Source organism: Rhinatrema bivittatum, chromosome 8 (genome assembly GCF_901001135.1).
Source record: "Rhinatrema bivittatum chromosome 8, aRhiBiv1.1, whole genome shotgun sequence".
Classification (NCBI taxonomy): domain Eukaryota; kingdom Metazoa; phylum Chordata; class Amphibia; order Gymnophiona; family Rhinatrematidae; genus Rhinatrema; species Rhinatrema bivittatum.
This window is the reverse complement of record NC_042622.1, coordinates 260438326-260458678: the sequence shown is the minus strand read 5'-3', so window position 1 is coordinate 260458678 and position 20353 is coordinate 260438326. Positions and strand designations below refer to the sequence as shown.

The window sequence follows — 20353 nt, the reverse complement described above, 5'->3', positions numbered from 1 at the left end:
TTTTAAAGTATTTACAGTTGGTGGTATCTATTCTTTGCTGGCATCAGAGTGGAGGGGGGGTGAGAGGGAGGGAGTGAGTGGAAGGGTGGGAGAGGAGGGGGGTAGGAGGGGGTCCAGGGAGGGAGGAGGGGGCTTGGGGGGGGGTATTGAGATTCTTGGTGCTGTTACGGTGGAAAAAGTGGCTAATCTGGGAAAGCTTGTTTAAAAAGCCATGTTTTTAGCTTTAAAAAAATTTTTTGCATACAGGTTTCAAGACAAAGGTCCGGGGGCATTGAATTCCAGTGGGTAGGTCCTGTTATAGAGAAGGCTTGCTCTTTTGTGGATATCAGGTGATAGGTCCTGGGTGGGGTGCCTTTATATGCTGCTCTGGTGGGGCGTGTAGGCGAAGAGAATTATCGAGCCAGTTCATATTGTCATTGAGATTGGTTTTGTGTATAGAAGAGAGTGTCTTGTAGAGTATACGGGAGGAAATTGGGAGCCAGTGTAGTTCCTTAAGGATTGGGGTAATGTGATCTGATTTGCGAGAGTTGGTTAGAATTCTGGCTGCTGCATTTTGTAGGATTTGTAAAGGTTTGATGGTGGAGGCGGGGAGGCCAAGGAGTAAAGAGTTGCAGTAGTCTAGTTTTGTGAGGATCATGGCTTGGAGGACAGTGCAAAAGTCGTTCAAGTGGAGAAGGGATTTTAGTTTTTTTAAGGACATGGAGTTTGAAAAAGGCATCTTTTATGGTGGCATTGATAAATTTCTTTTAAGTTCAGTTGGGTATCTATAGTAATTGCAAGGCTTCATGTGTGTTGAAGGAAGGATGTTGTAGTTGCGGGGGGGGGGGGGTTCTTGTCAGAAGGGTGTATGGTTATATTGGGGTGAGAAATGATGATGAGTTCAGTTTTTGTTGTGTTCAGGACAAGGTGTAGGTTGGTGAGGAGGTGGTTTATGCGCTAAGGCAGTTCTCCCAGATATTGATAGATTTTGATAGGGATTCCTTGATGGGAATGAGAATCTGCACATCGTCCGCGTAGATGAAGTGTGGGAGGCCGAGTTCTGTGAGGAGCTGGCAGAGGGGAAGGAGGTAAAAGTTAAATAGAGTGGAAGATAGGGAGGACCCTTGCGGAACCGCCTTGGGTGAGTGGGTTGGGGGGAGGACTCTGATTTTCCAATTTTAACTATGTAATGTCTGTTCGCCAGATAAGAGGTGAACCAATGCAGGGCTGTGCCTGTGATACCGATTTCTGCGAGGCGGGTGATGTGGAACCTATGGGTGATATGGAACCTAACATTGTGTAACTATAGCATGGGTTATTTTTCCCTATATGCATCACCTTGCACTTATCCACATTAAATTTCATCTGCCATTTGGATGCCCATATTCCAGTCTCACAAGATCTTCCTGCAATTTATCATAATCTGCTTGTGATTTAACTACTCTGAATAATTTTGTATCATCTGCAAATTTCCCCCCTTCTTAACTCCCTCCCCCTAATATTTTATTGTAAATAATTTACTTGTATATAATTTTTTTTCATTGCGTATATCTAACCATTTTATTGCGTTTATCTATTTGTACAGCATTACCTTTGTTTCCCCCCCTCTCCCCCCCCACCCAGTTCTCTTATCAGTTTCATTGTAAAGCCCCGCTGGCCATTTTTTGTTACATGGAAACCGATGTGATGTTTTCTTAATGAATGTCGGTATACAAAAATTATAAATAAATAAATAAATAAATAGATAGATAGATAGTCGTATTTCTTTCCAGATAGTTTATAAATATATTGAAAAGTATGGGTCCCAATACAGATCCCTGAGGCACTCTACTGCCCACTCCCTTCCACTGAGAAAATTGTCCATTTAATCCTGTCTTTTAGCCAGTTTGTAATCCTCGAAAGGACATCGCCACCTATCCCATGACTTTTTCTTTTCCTAGAAGCCTCTTATGAGGGACTTTGTCAAACGCCTTATGAAAATCCAAGTATACTACATCTACCGGTTCACCTTTATCCACATGTTTATTAACTTCAAAAAAGTGAAAAAGATATGTGAGGCAAGACTTGCCTTGGGTAAAGCCATGCTGACTTTGATCCATTAAACCATGTCTTTCTATATGTTCGTCGATTTTAATATTTTGAACAGTTTCCACTATTTTTCCTAGCACTGAAGTCAGGCTAACTGGTCTGTAGTTTCCCGAATTGCCCCTGGAGCCCTTTTTAAATATTGGGGTTACATTAGCCACCCTCCAATCTTCAGGTACAATGGATGATTTAATGATAGGTTACACATTTTTACTAATAGGTCTGAAATTTCATTTTTGAGTTCCTTCAGAACCGTGGGATGTATAACATCCGGTCCAGATGATTTACTACTCTTCAGTTTATCAATCAGGCCTACCACATCTTCTAGGTTCACTATGATTTGGTTCAGTCCATCCGAATCATTACCTATGAAAACCTTCTCCATTACGGGTACCTCCCCAACATCCTCTTCAGTAAACACCGAAGCAAAGAAATCATTTAATCTTTCCACAATGGCCTTATCTTCTCTAAGTGCCCCTTTAACCCCTCGATCATCTAACGGTCCAACTGACTCCCTCACAGACTTTCTGCTTTGGACATATTTTTTAAAGTTTTTACTGTGAGTTTTTGCCTCTACGGCCAACTTCTTTTCAAATTCTCTCTTAGCCTGTTTTATCAATGTCTTACATTTAACTTGCCAACGCTTATGTATTATCCTATTTTCTTCTGTTGGATCCTTCTTCCAATTTTTGAATGTAGATCTTTTGGCTAAAATAGCTTCTTTCCCCTCACCTTTTAACCATGCCAGTAATCGTTTTGTCTTCCTTCCACCTTTCTTAATGTGTGGAATACATCTGGACTGTGCTTCTAGGACGGTATTTTTTTTAATTTTAATTTTTATTTTTTTTTAACAGTGACCACGCCTCTTGCACACTTTATCTTTGTAGCTGCTCCTTTCAGTTTTTTTCTAACTATTTTTCTCATTTTAATCAAAGTTTCCCTTTTGAAAGTTTAGCATGAGAGCTGTGGATTTGCTTACTGTCCCCCTTGCAGTCATTAATTCAAATGTGATCATATTATGATCACTATTGCCAATCGGCCCCACCACTGTTACCTCTCTCACCAAATCCTGTGCTCCACTGAGAATTAGATCTAAAATTCCTCCCTCTGTCATCGATTCCAATTGCTCCATAAAATGGAGAAATTACTTACCTGATAATTTCGTTTTCCTTAGTGTAGACAGATGGACTCAGGACCAATGGGTATTGTGCTCTCCTGATAGCAGATGGGAGACGGAGTCAGATTTCAAAGCTGATGTCAGCCTACATATACCCGTGCAGCGTGCTTAGCTCTTCAGTATTGTCTTCGAAAAGCCAGTGTGGATATATGTCGCTTAATACTTGATTAACCTTGAACTGGTGCAACTGATTATATATACAAAACCTTTGAAACTGGAGACCGCTGGTGCACTGAAACAATAAACGCCGACACCTGGGCAACTGCGGGTGTCTTGGATTAGAAGTAGGCCGTGGCTTACCCATACTTGTTCATTCTCAAGATTTGATATCTGAGGTTCTCTATTTCTGGAGCAGCCATGGGCGGGATGCTGAGTCCATCTGTCTTCACTAAGGAAAACAAAATTATCAGGTAAGTAATTTCTCCATTTCCTAGCGTGTAGCCAGATGGACTCAGGACCAATGGGATGTACAAAAGCTACTCCCCTATAGGGTGGGAGGCTGCCCGTGGCCCACTTAGTGCTGCCCTTGCGAAAGCTGTATCCTCCCTGGCCTGAACATCCAGGCGGTAGAACCTGAAGAAGGTGTGTAGGGAGGACCATGTTGCCGCCCGACAGATCTCGGCTGGCGAAAGCAGCCTGGTTTCAGCCCAGGAGACTGCCTGGGCCCTTGTAGAATGCTCCTTGACCTGTAGAGGTAATGGTTTTCCTGCCTCGATGTAGGCAGCTTTAATTACTTCTTTGATCCAGCGGGCTATGGTGGCCCGTGATGCCGCTTCCCCTTGTTCTCTTCCCGCTTGAAGAATGAACAGGTGGTCAGTTTTGCGCAAGGATTCCGATCTCTTCAGGTATCGGATTAGGATTCTGCCGACATTCAGGTGGTGAAGGAGTCGTGAGTCTTCCGAATCCCTGTGCTCATCTGGTGATGGTAAGGATATGGCCTGGTTCATGTGGAACTTGGAAACCACTTTCGGAAGGAAGGATGGTACCGTACGCAACTGTATGGTGCCCGGGGTGAACCCGAGGAAGGGTTCCCAACAGGATAGTGCTTGAAGTTCGGAGATGTGCCGGGCTGAGCATATTGCGATCAAGAATGCTGTCTTTAAGGTCAAGAGACATAGAGACAGGACGCTTGCTAGTCTGAAGGGCTCCCCTGCTAGGAAGTCTAGTACTAGGTTGAGGTTCCACAGAGGCACTGGCCACTTCAATGGTGGTCGGAGCTGTTTGACTCCTTTCAGGAAGCGAGACATCGGGGTGAGTTGATAGTGGACGGTACCAGACTTCGGACCTGAAACAGGCCAGTGCTGTGACTTGGACCTTGAGGGAGTTGAGGGTCAACCCCTTCTGCATGCCGTCCTATAGGAATTCTAGGACCGTGGGAATTTTGGCTGTCCTCGGGAGGAGACTGTGGCCTTCATACCAAGCTTCGAATACTCTCCAGATCCATATGTAAGACAGATGTGGAGAATTTGCGTGCCCGAAGCGTGCCCGAAGCAGGGTGTCAATCACGGCTTTTGAGTAGCTGCGCTTCTTTAGGCTAGTCCTCTCAAGGGCCATACCATAAGAGAGAATCGAGTCGGGTCTTTGTGGGAGATCGGTCCCTGCTGAAGAAGGTCCCTGTATGGCGGTAGATGCAGAGGATTCCCCGCCAATAGTCTTCGCATGTCCGCGTATCATGGTCTTCTTGGCCAATCCGGGGCGACTAATAGGACTAGTCCCCTGTAGCTTTCTTTCTTGTGGATGACCCTGCCCAGTAGTGGCCAGGGTGGGAAGGCGTACAGGAGGCTTTCCTCTGGCCAGTTCTGGACGAGAGCATCAATTCCCTGAGATTGTGGTTCTTGTCTGTGGCTGAAGAATCTGGGGACTTGGGCATTGCGACAAGTTGCTAGTAGGTCCATGGCTGTGAGACCCCATCGATTTACTATCAGCTGGAAGGCTGTGTCCACCAGCGACCACGCCCCCGTGTCTAGGCTTTCTCTGCTGAGGTAGTCCGCAGAGATGTTGTCTTTTCCCGCAATGTGGGAGGCCGAAATCTCTTGTAGATTTATTTCTGCCCACTCCATGAGGGGGTCTATTTCCAGAGACACCTGCTGGCTCTTGGTTCCTCCCTGGCAATTGATGTAGGCAACTGTCGTTGCGTTGTCTGACATGAGTCGGACGGACTCGCCTCGGAGTCTGTGGCCGAATCGTAGACAGGCTAGTCCGACTGCTCGAGCTTCCAGGTGGTTTATATTCCATCCCGCCTCTTCCTTGTTCCATTGTCCCTGGGCCGTCAGTTCTTGACAGTGGGCTCCCCACCCTCGCAAGCTTGCGTCCGTGGTGAGCAAGATCCACTTTAGTGCGGATAGGTTTACGCCTCTGCTTAGATGTTCTTCCTGTAGCCACCACAGAAGCTGCTCCTGAACCTTTGTCGGTAGCTGGAGGTGAATTGAGTAATTCTGGGACACTGGGTTCCATTGTGACAGTAGGGAACATTGTAGCGGCCGCATATCGGCCCTTGCCCACGGAACAACTTCCAGAGTTGATGTCATGAGGTCGAGGACTTGAAGGTAGTCCCATACCTTGGGGCGAACCGAGGCCAACAGTTTTTGAAATTGACCCATCAGCTTCCTTCTCTGTGGAGGGGGAAGGTAGACCTTGTTCTGATTGGTATCGAACCAGACTCCCAGGTATTCTAGTGACTGGGAGGGCTGTAGACAGCTCTTGGCTGTGTTCACAACGCACCCGAATTCTTGTAGCAGATTCTTGACTCTGGTGATCGTGTGGCTACTCTCCTCCGGAGACTTTGCCCTGATCAGCCAATCGTCCAAATAAGGATGTACCAGGACTCCTCCTTTCCTCAATGCTGCTGACACTACCACCATAATTTTGGTGAAGGTTCTGGGAGCGGTGGCTAGTCTGAAGGGTAGCGCCCTGAATTGATAATGATGGCCCAGTATCGCAAATCGCAGGAAGCGCTGGTGATGTTGATGGACCAGGATGTGAAGGTAGGCTTCGGATAGGTCCAGGGAGGTTAAAAATTCTCCTGGTTGTACCACCATTATAACGGAGTGTAGGATTTCCATGCGAAAGCGTGGTACCTTCAGGTAACGGTTGACAGTCTTGGGGTCTAGGATGGGCCAGAATGTTCCTTCTTTCTTGGGAACAATAAAATAGATAGAATAGTGGCCAGTATTTTGTTGAAGCGTGGGCACCACGACTATTGCCTTCAGGCTGAGTAGTCTTGCTAGTGTGGTTTCTACTGTCAGTCTTTTGGAGTGAGAGTGACACAGCAATCTCATAAATTTGTCTGGAGGGATGTTTTGGAATTCCAGAGAGTACCCCTCTCGAATGATATTAGGACCCACTTGTCCGAAGTTATCTCGACCCATCTTTGGTAGAAGAGGGTAAAGTCTGCCCCCTATGACTTCTTCCTGTGGATGGGTCTGTGTCTTCTCATTGTGGAGTACGGCCGGGGCCTGTCCCTGAGCTTGCTCCTCTCTTAATGTGCCTGTTCTGAAAAGACTGATACCTTCCTGAAGGACGAGGTGTTTGGGACTGTGTGTTCTTGTAAGGTTTAAAGCACTGCAATTCTCTGCCCTTGGTTCTTCTGGGGGAGGAGCCCTATGTTCTTTTGTTCCTGTCTTCAGGTAATCGGGGTACTGGAGATTCACCCCATTTGTTGGCTAATTTCTCCAGTTCGCTCCCGAACAGGAGGGATCCTTTAAAAGGCATTTTTGTGAGGTTCGCTTTGGAAGTCACGTCTGTCGACCAATTACAGAGTCATAATTGTCTTCTTGCCGCCACTGCGGCGGCGACACCCCTGGATGAGGTGCGTACGAGGTCTGCAGTAGCATCGGTAAGGAAGGAGACCACAGGCTCCATTGCTTCTCCGGGCGTGGTTGCGTCTCTGGCGAGGATCAAACAGGAACGTGCCACTAATGCGCAGCAGGAAGCAATTTGTAGCGTCATTACTGATACATCAAAGGTCTGCTTAAGGATGGCTTCCAGCCTTCTATTCTGGGCATCCTTCAGTGTTGCTCCTCCCTCCACTGGGATTGTAGTGCGTTTTGAGACTGTACAGATCATAGCATCCACTTTGGGGAAATGTAGAAGTTCCTTAGCCGTGGGTTCCAGTGGGTATAGGACTTCTAGTGCCCGACCCCTTTGAAAGTGGCCTCTGGTGCATTCCATTCTAGGTCAATCAGTTCCTTAATGGGATCCGACATAGGAAAATAGCATGAGGCCTTACGGAGGTACACCAACATGGTTCCGCTGTGGGCTCCGTGCCTGGAAGACCCAGTGTCTTCATAGTCTGGGACACTAGGGTTGGTAATTCGTCCTTGTGGAAGAATCGGAGAATGGTCCATTATGGCTCCATCCCTGGGGGAATTTCTCCTTCTTCCATGGAGTCTGTTTCGTCCACTGAGGTATCTGGATCTCCATCAGGTTAGGAGGGGCATGGCTCGAGAAGCCCGGGAGGTGCCGGGAAGGACTTTATTTATTTAGTGATTTTTTTTTATATACCGCGGCACGTTAATAACATCACCTCGGTTTACAATAAACAGTAATTAGCAACAAGCTTTACAGATAATTTTAAATATAGTGCTTCCGAAGGGGTTTGGGCAGCAGGGGCTGGTTGTGCCTGGACAAAGGTTTGCAGCCCTTTGAAAAATTCCACCCAGGAGAAGGTTTCTGGGTCCATGTTGATCCCAGGAGGAGTTATAGTGGTAGCCCCAGAGGAATTTTCCTGTGGGGGCGCCGAGTTTGAAATACTTAGGTCTGGGATGCCATCATCAGTGGTTCTGGATCCCTCTCCTGGCTGTAGAGGGTCTTGATTTAGTTCTCCCTGGTTCTGTTCGCACTGTTGGCACAGGAGGGATTCCAATCCAGGCTGTACGGCTCTTAAGTGGCAGGCTGGGCAAAGGAAGGGACCCTTGGCTTTCTTGGATGGCGGTGCCATTGTTTGTGCGCGTGTAAGGCTTAATAACTCACCCGTGCGTGGAGTTATGCGCGCGGATGTGATTGGTTGTGAGCGTCATATGTGCAGAAGTTATTCACACAAGTTGTGCGTGCGGGCAACGGAGTTTGTGCACGTGGCACAGTTGTGCGCGTTGCTGTGCGCGTCGCTGTGCACACAACCCTTAGATAAGCGTTTAAATTAGGCACTTCAGGCCTCCGGCCTGCCCCGCGCATACCGTCAGTCGAGGGGGAAAAATGGCACCAACGACCCCAAAGGCAAGATGGAGACCCCCCGGAGGGTCTCCACGTGTGTGGACCCTCGTACCGAATTGGGGCCTGCCCAGAGAGAGCTGCTCAACCCGATTTTAAAGCCTCGTCGGAGGAAGGACGGTATGGTTATTTGAGCCTTGGAGACCGGAGACAGAAGTAAAGGTTTCTACCTTACCTGGTCTCGTCCCGTGCTGGGCGGTCTCCAGTTGCGGGGGGAGAGGGAAATACCTTTACCATCGTACTCGAATCTGCACCTGCTGCCTTTCAGCCACCCTGGGGGCTAAGTCCACGCCAGGATTCGGCAGTCAGACCAAGGCTCACCTCTCAGGGATATCGAAAATCACCTCAGGAAAGTCTCAACTGGAGGAGGGACCGTTAGGTTTCACCGCAGGAAAAGCGAGGCTCTCTTAAGGTAAATTTTCTCTCTTATTTCTTGCTTTAAATGTTACACTATTCTTGTTTGGGATAGTGTCCACATCTGCTATGGAGACTGAGAAATACTGAAGAGCTAAGCACGCTGCATTGGTATATGTAGGCTGACGTCAGCTTTGAAATCTGACTCCGTCTCCCATCTGCTATCAGGAGAGCACAATACCCTTTGGTCCTGAGTCCATCTGGCTACACGCTAGGAAACTGTCATTTATTCTATCCAGGAACTTTATTCCTCTAATATGCCCCGATGATACATTTACCCAGTCAATATTGGGGGACTTCAAATGACCTCACTTTACTCTGAATGGAGTTGCCGAATTGAATGAACTATAACTGTTTGGATTTACAATAAAATTCCTTGAACATTTGAATGGAACTTTGTACTCTTACCTGCACCAGTTTATCTGGGTAATTGAAATCTCCCATTACTACTGCACTACCACTTTGGTTAGCTTCCCTAATTTCTCTTAGCATTTCACTGTCCGTCTCACCATCTTGACCAGGTGGACGGTAGTATACTCCTATCACTATAGTCTTCCCCAACACACAAGGGATTTCTACCCATAAAGATTCGATTGTGCATTTAGTCTCATGCAGGATGTTTATCCTGTTGGACTCTATGCCATCCCAGACATAAAGCGCCACCCCGCCTCCCGGGTGCTCCTCTCTGTCATTGTGATATAATTTGTACCCTGGTATAGCACTGTCCCATTGGTTATCCTCTTTCCACCATGTCTCTGAGATGCCAATTAAGTCTATGTCATCATTCACTGCTATACATTCTAATTCTCCCATCTTACTTCTTAGACTTCTGGCATTAGCATACAAACATTTCAAAGTTTGTTTTTTGTTTGTATTTTCATTCTGCTTTTTATTTGATATGGATAATTTAGAATTTTTTAGCTCAGGTGAGTTTTTAGTTAAGGCACTTGGACTACTTTTCTTGTTATTGGAACCTCACTGTTGGGATGCCCTAATTCTAATGCATCATTAGTATTCTTTGAAATTACCTACCTCCGAACCATGCGCTGCTGAGCGACTGTCGGCTTTCCCCGTTGTTCTAGTTTAAAAGCTGCTCTATCTCCATGAAATAGATGGAGTATGAATTGCATCCTCTCTCCAACGACGGGACCAGGGCCATGGCTTGTAATAACTGAAGTGTTATCAGAGTACCATATTGAGACACCATAAAGGCAAAGGGCAAAGGTAGCGCCGGTGCCATTTTGGTTCCTGGGCGCTACCTTTGCCCTATGTCGACAATGGCATGTCGACATAGTGAGGGCAAAGGTAGCGCCGGCGCCATTTTGAATATTGGCAAATCGGCCCGAGTGCAGAAGGTCGCTCCCGGACCCCCGCTGGACTTTTGGCAAGTCTTGTGGGGGTCAGGAGGCCCCCCCCAAGCTGGCCAAAAGTCCCTGGGGGTCCAGCGGGGGTCCGGAAGCGATCTCCTGCACTCGTGACGTCGGATCACAGGAACCAAAATGGCACCGGCGCTACCTTTGCTCTGTCATATGGTAAGGGCAAAGGGCCACCGGCGCCATTTCTCTTAACGCAGCCGTGGCCCGAGAGTGGGAGATCGCGCCGGGACCCCCCCCCCCCCCACTGAACCCCAGGTAATTTAAAACATTTTGGGGGGGTTCGGGAGGGTGGGGGATTTCTTTTAAAGGGTTGGGGTGGGTTTTGGTGTGCCGGTTTTCCCGCCCTCCCTTCCTGGAGCTGCTGAATCCAGCGCAAGAGTGCCCAAACTACAAGACTACCACAAATGAAAATCTGAATTGCTAGGGCCAACAAGTAAATAAATGCTTCAAGGGAACTTTAATATTCCTCTCCTGAGTGTTCTTAAGAAAAGTGCTACCGCCAACCAGAATAGCAGTACACCTAGTGACAGCCATTACCAGCGCACTTGAAACAATCACTTAACCCCTCAGATGGAAGGGGATACAATCTAAGAAGATGTGTCACTCCCTAAAGGCCTGATTCTGGAATCTCCCACTCTGCCAAAATCATTTCCTCTACCTCAAAATGTAGAAAGAAAACCTTTCAAGACCTTTAACAATTGGATCCCAGACAGGAGACTCCTCCATTGTATCCTCCACTATCTGGAGACAAGGAGCCACCTACTCAATCAGGACTAAGTTGCTGCTGAAGAAAGGAACCACCCATTGGCTCAAAACGGCCAATGTTCCTGTCAAAAATCATGCCATCTGAGGCCTCTTCCCAGACAATCTCTGATACCCCAGGACAAGGGGAGCAACAAATGCCTCACTGGTGGCCGAAGAACACTCCCCCGGGAGCTCCCTGGCCATCACACAGGCTGAGCAAAAAGGCCCCGTGGCTGACACAGCTCTCTTGCAGATGCAGACCCTGCAGCAGCACCCGTGACCTTTGCTCTCCATCATGGTAGTATCTGAGCTCCCATCCTGGCTCTGTTCCAATGAGACCAAAGCCCAGAAATGCCCCAGAGCAATCACTTACCCGAGAACACAGAGAGCCTGCTAGTAATGCACCTCTCACCTGGAGCTTGCTGCTTGAAACTGTCCACAGCACTCATGCACAAAACAGCCTTTTATTATTTTTTTTGTAAACTTCAGCCACTAAGGCTGAGCAGGTGAGGCAGGAGAATTAGGATTATTCTGTTACCCACAGGAAAAAACAGTAAGAAATTCCTTTCAAAACTTTGTTTTAGACCACCCTTGCTCCCCCCCCCCTAGTCTAAACCAAGCCCCCTCTGGGACAGGGAGCCCCCATCAGTGGGCTTACACTACTGGCACATCAGCGACTTGGCCCAAAACAGCATCAGTGCCTTCTCCAAGGATCCTGCTGCACCACCAGTTGAGTCTTACCATCTGCTGGAGGCAGAGTATATTGAGTTCTCACTGAGCTGCGAGGATGTCACTGGAGAAATCAGTGTACTCTGCCTCCATCTGCTGGTACGGGAACATAACCCACCAGTTTGGAGTGGACTGGTGTAATAGGATGAAATGTACCGTATTTTTCGCTCCATAAGACGCACCTGACCATAAGACGCACTTAGGATTCAGAGGGGGAAAATTAAAAAAAAATAAATTGTGCTAAACCGGCTCTGCGTCTGGGCGTCTTATGGAGCAAATTAGGGGAGTGCATAGTTTTTTTTTTTCTCCCCATTTTGTTTTCGGGTCTGGGGAGGGCCATTTCGGTCCACTCCCCAGATCAGAAAATTTTTCTTTCTGTGGGAACCCCCAAACCCCCCCCCCCCCCATCCCTTTAAATTAACAACCTCCACCCCCCTGACCCCCCCAAGACCTGCCGAATTAATTTCCTGCAACCCCCCACCCTCCTGACCCCCCCAAGACCTGCCGAATTAATTTCCTGCAACCCCCCACCCTCCTGACCCCCCCAAGACCTGCCAAACGTCCCTGGTGGTCCAGCGGGGGTCCAGGAGCGGTCCGGGAACGATCTCCTGGGCGTGAGCCGTCGGCTGCCAGTAAACAAAATGGCGCCGACGGCCCTATGCCCTCACTATGTCACTGAGACCGACCAATAGCAGCGATCGGTCTCAGTGACATAGTGAGGGCATAGGGCCGTTGGCGCCATTTTGTTTACTGGCAGCCGACGGCCCACGCCCAGGAGATCATTCCCGGACCCCCGCTGGACCACCAGGGACGTTTGGCAGGTCTTGGGGGGGTCAGGAGGGTGGGGGGTTGCAGGAAATTAATTTGTCAGGTCTTGGGGGGGGGGGGGTTGTAGGAAATTAAGTCGGCAGGTCTTGGGGGAGTCGGGGGGGGGGGGGTGTTTGTTAGATTTTTGTTTGTTTTTTTTTTTATATTCGCTCCATAAGACGCACATACATTTTCCCCCCACCTTTGGGGGAAAAAAAGTGCGTCTTATGGAGCGAAAAATACGGTAAGTTCTTATTTTATCTCTATCAAAAAAGATGAAAAGCGGAATTAAAAATGCCAGGATTTGAACTGTACTTGAACCTAGACACCTAGAGATAAGAAAATTGGTTCTTACCTGATAATTTTCATTCCTGTAGTACCACGGATCAGTACAGACCTTGGGTTATGCCTCTCTTCCAGCAGGTGGAGACAGAGAAAAACTTGAAAGGCACCCTCACTTAACCTGGTGTGCCTCCTGCATCCCCTCAGTATATGGAATATCAAAGCAGAATAATACTAGCAATGAATCAAGCAAGAACCGAACTGTAAAAAGGAACGTATGGAACATATGAAAACTGTAGTTTTCTTTCTTAGTATGCTGCAATAACATAACCTGAATATGCGCGCGTGGACACTATAGATCTCCCTGTTACCCACTCCTAGTCTTTGGGCGGGTGTCTGGGCTAATCCGTGATACTACAGGAACGAAAATTATCAGGTAAGAACCAATTTTCTTTTCCCTGTACGTACCCGGATCAGTCCAGACCATGGGATGTACCAAAGCTTCCTTAAACCGGGTGGGACCTCACAAGTCCTGCGTGCAGCACTCCACTGCCAAAATCACCAGGCAATTGAACGTCCAAGCAGTAGTGGCGAGCAAACGTGTGGAGCGTCTTCCAAGTAGCTGCTCTGCAAATCTCTTGAGGCAATACCAACTGGCATTCAGCCCAAGAAGCTGCTTGAGAGCGAATAGAATGGGCCTTCAGTCCCTCAGGAACAGGTCGTCCTTTACAAATGTATGCAGACGAAATTGCTTCTCTCAACCAGCGAGCAATCGTCATTTTAGAAGCCTTGTGACCTCTCCTAGGATCACTCCAAAGGACAAACAAATGATCTGAAAGTCTGAAAGGATTTGTGACCTCCAAATAGCATAACAGAGCTCGGCGAACATCTAGATGACGAGGTTCACATGCATGCGGGGCATCGTCCGATAAATCAGGAAAGGCCGGAAGCTCCACTGACTGACAAATGAAAAGAAGAGACCACTTTTGGCAAAAAGGAGGGAACTGTTCGAGGAGAAACCATGGAATCAGAAATTCTCAAAAAAGGTTCTCTACAAGAAAGCGCTGTAACTCAGATACTCTACAAGCTGAGCTTGCAAAACGTAGCCTCGTTCTATTATGCTTAGCACCCACTGATCGGAAGTAATCCTGACCCATGCCTTGTAAAATCGGGAGAGGTGACCCCCCCCCCCCACCCAAGGGATCGAGGGATGGGCCGGCTCCATCTCATTGTGTAGTCTTGGAGACGAGAGAAGAGGACGAACCACCCTCACGGGAGCCTCTGCGGCCTCGAAAGGATGCGGTCCAAGCTTGGTTGCTGGCCAACGGCTGTCGCTGCCCGGCCGCCTGTGGCCTGCTCTGCTGAAACCTACGTTGTCCTCGAAAACGAGAGCGTGATGATTGAAATCTTCTGGAGGATTTTGATCTGTCCTCTGGCAACTTATGAACTTTGTTCTCCCCCAGGGACTTTATCTACTGCTCCAAATCATCATCGAATAAAAAGGCACCTTTAAACGGTATAGCCCCAAGCTGAGCCTTGGATGAAACATCCGCTGACCAGTTTCGGAGCCTCAAAAGCCGCCTTGCCGACACTGCCGATGACATGGTGCAAGAGGAATTGAGGAGCAGGTCATACAATGCGTCCGCTCCATATGCCACCACAGCTTCCAAATGCTGTGCCTGCTCTGACTCACCCGGAGGAAGATCTCTAGACATCAGCAATTGCTGGACCCAACGCAGGCTCGCACGCAGCATGTAGTGGCTATACACCGCCGCCCGGAGACAGGAAAATTGGTTCTTACCTGCTAATTTTCGTTCCTGTAGTACCCCAGATCAGTCCAGAAAGTGGGTTGAGCCTCCTGTCCAGCAGACGGAGACAGAAAAAAACTGAAAGGGTATCCTATAGCAAGACAGAGCCCCCTGCGTCCCTTCAGTATAAACGTTAACAAAGCAGAAAATATAAAGATAACTGTATTAAGATCAAGCAAGCAACAAGTAACTGGAAATTTGAACAACTCATTTGAACAATTCAAAACCCAGTAAATAACCGCTCTTACATATATATCTATCAAATAGATACTTCCGGTGCCTTAAATGTCTGATAGGAAGCAACTCTATCCAAAATGATGTGAAAGAACAAAACTTCGAGCGGACAAATCAAAGATAAATGCAGTCAGGGCGGGAGTCTGGACTGATCCGTGGTACTACAGGAACGAAAATTAGCAGGTAAGAACCAATTTTCCTTTCCCTGTATGTACCCGGATCAATCCAGATAGTAGGATGTACCAAAGCTTCCCTAAGTAGGGTGGGACCGAGATAGTCCCGCTCGAAGTACCTGCCTGCCGAAAGAGCCAAACACTGGTGCCTGACAGTCGAGATGATAATGGCGAACAAAGGTATGCAGAGACTTCCAGGTGGCTCAGAGGTCTTGCAGGCGGCGAAGCGTCTGACATACCACTGGGCGCTTCTGATTGCCGCAGAGAGAGACCAGATGCCGGTCCGGGAGGTCCCGAGCAAATTCTAATGCGTAGCTTTTTTCGATCACATCGAGGACCCACTGATCCGTCGTGATTTTGGCCCATTCCTCGGCAAACAGGGACAGACGTCCACCTAAGCTGGGAACGGAGGAATGGGCTGGCCGTATTTCATTGCGAGGAGGACTTTGTGGCTGAGCCTGGCAGGTTACCATCTCGGAAGGGACAGCGGCCACGAAAGGACCGAGACCATGACTGTGATCTAGAGGGAGCACCCCTTTGAAAGGATCCCCGCGCTCTGGTGTTATACCGACGCTGCCCTCGGAAACGAGAGCGCGAGGGAAAAAAAGGACTTCGACTGTTTAGGGCGGTCCTCAAGCAGCTTATGAATCTTGTCTCCCAAAGATTTAATAAGCTGTTCAAGGTCCTCACGAAAAAGCAACTTACCCTTGAAGGGAAGCATGCCCAACTGCGACTTCGAGGAAGGATCCGCCAACCAATTTCGCAGCCAAAGAAGGCGCTGGCCGACACCTCTGAAATTATTGCTCTGCCTGCACCTGGAGGAGATCGTAAAGGGCATCAGCCCCATATGTAATAGCGCCTTCCAGCCGTTCCGCCTCTGCAGACGGGAGTTCCTGGGTGCTGAGCAATTGTTGAACCTACCTGAGACTTGCCCACTGCATGAGACTGCTACAGACTGTCGCCCAAACGCCTAAAGCCAAAACCTCAAAAATCCGCTTGAGATGTAGTTCCAGTTTACGATCCTGAGTATCTTTCAAGGCCGTAGCTCCCAGCACTGGAATGATGGTTCGTTTGGTGACTGCGGAGACCGAGGCATCCACCTTGGGAACCTTAAGCATCTCCAAGCGTTGGTCAGGGAGGTGATAGAGCTTTTCCATTGCCCGACCCACGTGAAGGCCTGGATACCGGCGTCGCCCATACCCGGAGGAGAAGCTACATGAGCATGGGATGGAACGGGAATGTAAGAGGAGGAGCCCTAATTCCCACCAGGACAGGGTCCATGTTACCTGGAGCAGTGACAGACACGGATTCTTCAGGTGGAACCTCAATCCCCAGCTCATCTAGAACAAAAGGAATAAGCGGATCCAGCTCTTCCCTTTGAAACAATCTAAGAACCCGCGGGTTGTCTCCCTCAATGAGAGGATTAGAGAGAAGTAAATCTGCCTCCGGATCCGTACCAGTATCATAGGCAGGGGAGGGTCAGGGGCAGATGGAACACCCGGGACAGTCCGAATCTGAATGGAGCCCTGCGGATCTGGCACCTGAGGAGGCTGGGGGAGGGATGTCCAGGGGACATTCGCTGGCGGGGGGTCCGGAGCGGGATCATCCTCCTCTTGCAGGCTGGCTAAATAGGATTTGTGCATTAGGAGCACAAAATCCATGGAAAACCTTGGTTTTGATTTTCTGGGTAAGATGGGAGGGGGGGACTGTGGAGGAAGAGTCAGGTACCTCATCCGAATCCTCCGGCAGAACAGAGCTCAAAATGTCTGCCGTTCCCGCGGCTTTTTGTGTGGGAGGCCGCTTAGTGACACGCTTGGTGGCCTGACCCCGGACCTCGCCGCCAGTGCAGAGGGTCCCTCTCCGCCGGGCAAACATGAAGAACGCAGCCCGTCGCGGAAGAGCCGCGAAGCAGGCTCTCCGCAGGCCAAGCAACCCGCTGAACGCAGCATGATGAGAGCCGCAAAGAAATAAAGCTGCTGAGACTGGCCGCGATCGCAAGCAGGAGCAGGAGATTGAACACTGCTACACTGCGTATCTTTTTTTTTTTTTTTTGTTCGGTACGGAACCAAAAAACACGGTTAAGCAGTGCTGCCAAAGCTAGTCCAGGCTCTTTGACCAAATTAAATGGCAGAGGTATTAATTCTTCCCTACAGTGTGACCCGAGGTGTTAAGCTTCTCAAGGGGGGAGTGACTGGACCACCAGTTTCACCCCAGACAGGCAGAAGGTCACCAGGTAAGGAGTCCTAGGCAGAATGATCAAGGAGCAAGACCTCCCTAGGCTCCTGTAAGAGTAAGGAGACAGAACTGTCTCCCAGAGGGAACAGGTTTTGAACTATGCCAAGAAAGTTAACTCTTTTTTTTTGTTTTTTAAATTTTATAAAAGAAATAGATAATACTTGCATGATCCTTAAAAGATATTGTAAGGAAAACTGCAGAATCAGCTCAGCATGTTTGAGGATGACCTGACCATCCATCCTTGAGTCTGGATATTGTTTAGACTGGGACTGCTGGCAAGGATAGTGAGTAATCCTGTCCCACATACACACAGTCTAGTTTGGCACGCACACTTGTTTACATTAGGCTATAAAAGAGAAACAGCTATGGCTGACAAACTGAGAGAGTTCCTTTGCAGAAATGCAAAGTGATTCTTTTCCTTTGCTGACATGCAAAGTGATGCTTTGTCCTTTGTAGACATACAAAGTGAAGAGAGACCCCTTTTTCGCCTGTGATGCGCTCTCTCCTTGCCAGGCTGATGATTAAAAGGGTGTTGTGAGTATTGGCCGAAATATTGTGCATGGAATCAGATGTATATGCTTAGCAACATTTTTAATGCTTAGAACTGTATATGCTTAGAACTGTATATTTTAGTGCTTAGAGCTGTATATTTTAATGCTTAGAACTGTATATGCTTAGAACTGTACATTTTAGTGCTTAGAGCTGTATATGCTTAGAACTGTATATTTTAGTGCTTAGAACTGTATACCTTTAACACTTAGAATTGTTAAGATTGTATATCAATAAACATATTATTTTACTTTTACCTTATTCTCGCCTACCACATTCCTTACAGATATGAAGAGAAAAATCTTGCAGAGAGAAGAAAATTAAGAGAGAGAGGGAATCACATGTTCAACTGTCTGGATCTGCTGGAGACAGAGAAATACTGAAGGGATGCAGGGTAGGCTCTGTCCTGATATAGGATACCCTTTCAGTTTTTCTCTGTTTCCATCTGCTGGACAGGAGGCTCAACCCACTGTCTGGACTGTACAGGGTACTAGGGCCGACACTGTGAAGAAGTGCTTAAGCAGTATCCTGAAGATCTTTTAGAGCTGCCGAACCTGCGACTGGTATAGTGGGGTCCACTTGACAACAGCCGAAACTGAGGCGTCATCCTTAGGGGACCGCAGGAGCTCCAGAGACTCATCTAGTAACGGATACAGCTTATCCATGGCCCAAACAACTCACAAGCAGGCATCTGGAGCATCCCACTCCCTGGTCATCAGCTGCTGAAGCATGGGATGGAAAGGAAAAGTTTGGGTTGGTGTTCGCAATCCCGCCAGGACTGGGTCCACAGAGTCCTGTGGCGGAGCATGCAGGGGAAGCTCCACTCCAAGCTCAGAAAGGACTGAAGGAATGAGAGGTTCTAACTCTCTTTGGAACAGACAGACCACCTTAGGGTCATCACCATCCACGGGGGTTTGTTTCCCCTGCTCTTCATCCAATCCTCCACCGGCGGGGGGGGGAAAGGAGAGGCCCCCGCATCTGTAGCCGCACTGCCTGGAACCTCCGGAGCGGCTGTTCCTCCTGAAGCCAAAGCGCCTTTTAACTTCGCAACCCGTAGAGACGCGGGCATATCCGTGCACCTTGGGGGACGGTCCTTGCGCAGGTCTCACCGGCAAAGCACCACCTTGCGGAGACCTGGAAGCCAAAAAGGCTTTATGCATAAGGAGGACAAAATCTAAAGAAAAGGCATTAGAATCAACATCATCTGCCCCTGAGATATCAGGGTCCTCCTGGAAAAAATCCTGATCAAGAGTATCATTAAGACTGGCAGGGACCGGTGACAGCACTGGGGGAAACTCCCCCGCCCCCATAGCACTTGCCTGAGCTTCAGCAAAGGTGTTTAAGATGGCTGTCGTCCCTGCACTGAGGGAAAACGGGTCAGCCCGAGGCTCCCGCGGAGCAGGTCAATTTGAGCCCCTCGGGGCTTAGCAAAGCTGCAGACCCAGGAAGGCTGCGCGGACGATTCTCCACATGCCACACACAAAGATGGCCGCGGCTTCGTGGAGGGGAAAAAACAGCCCAAAACGCAGCAAAAACACTGTGAAATTCGTCAAAAACGCGGCGATTCCAACGGGGAGGGGTCCTGGATTGCAGCCGACCAAAAAAGAACAATTTTCAAAAATTTCAATTTTTTTTTTTCAAATACTAAGGATTGGCAAGGGGTAAGAGAGGGACCGGACCACCGGTAATCTCTTCCCCAGCTCCTTACCTGGCTAGTGCCCCGCGGGGTTACCAACCCCAGCTCCAATAACCTGCCACCAGAGGGGATGACCCCGCAGGATCTAACAACCCCCTGGGAGGATTGGGAAACACTCCCTGCTGCAGAAGAACTTTTTTTTTTTTCCCCAAACTTGCTTGATTCAAAACTTTACAGCTAGTTCACTTTTAGTAATTTCAAGGGATAGCCTAAACCCCAGAAACAGGGCAAGACTGCAGGGTTTGCACCACCACCATCTGCTGGAGACAGAGAAATACTGAGGGGATGCAGGAGGCACACCAGGTTAAGTGAGGGTGCCTTTCAAGTTTTTCTCTGTCTCCACCTGCTGGAAGGGAGGCATAACCCATGGTTTGGACTGATTCGGGTTCGTACAGGGAACAGTATTTGAAGCATAACTCAGAAGGGGGTGGAGCTTGTGTGAGAGGAGGCTAATAATAAGACCACTAGGCCCACAATCTTTTTTTTTTTAAACCTTGTAACTCCACTTTTGAATATTGCCAGTTAAAGCTAACATTTTCTGTCTAGCCACAGCTGGATAACTTTACATTTAATCGGCGATATTCAAAAAATATCCTATTTTTAAATTTATCTGGCTACAGTTAGCCAGATAACTTTTATTGGGATATTCAGTGGGACATTTATCCCACTGAATATACCTGATAACCTAGCCAGCTAAAGTTAGCCAAACAAGTTATCCGTTTTCTGGGGGTTTTTTTTAATATTAGCTTCCTCAGGTCTACACCTATGCCGGGTCTGAGCCAGTTGAGCTCATCTGGTTTAATGTTTTCCTCCTCCCCACTTTCCTGGCACACAACCAAAGACTTACAAAACCTTGC

At 48.3% G+C, this 20353-nt stretch overlaps 1 protein-coding gene across 1 annotated transcript in view; it reads right to left on the bottom strand.

Moving 5' to 3' along the window:
• Positions 1-20353, bottom strand: part of FERMT3 (fermitin family member 3) — a 115767-nt gene that overhangs the window by 7615 nt on the left and 87799 nt on the right. The window lies entirely within an intron of this gene.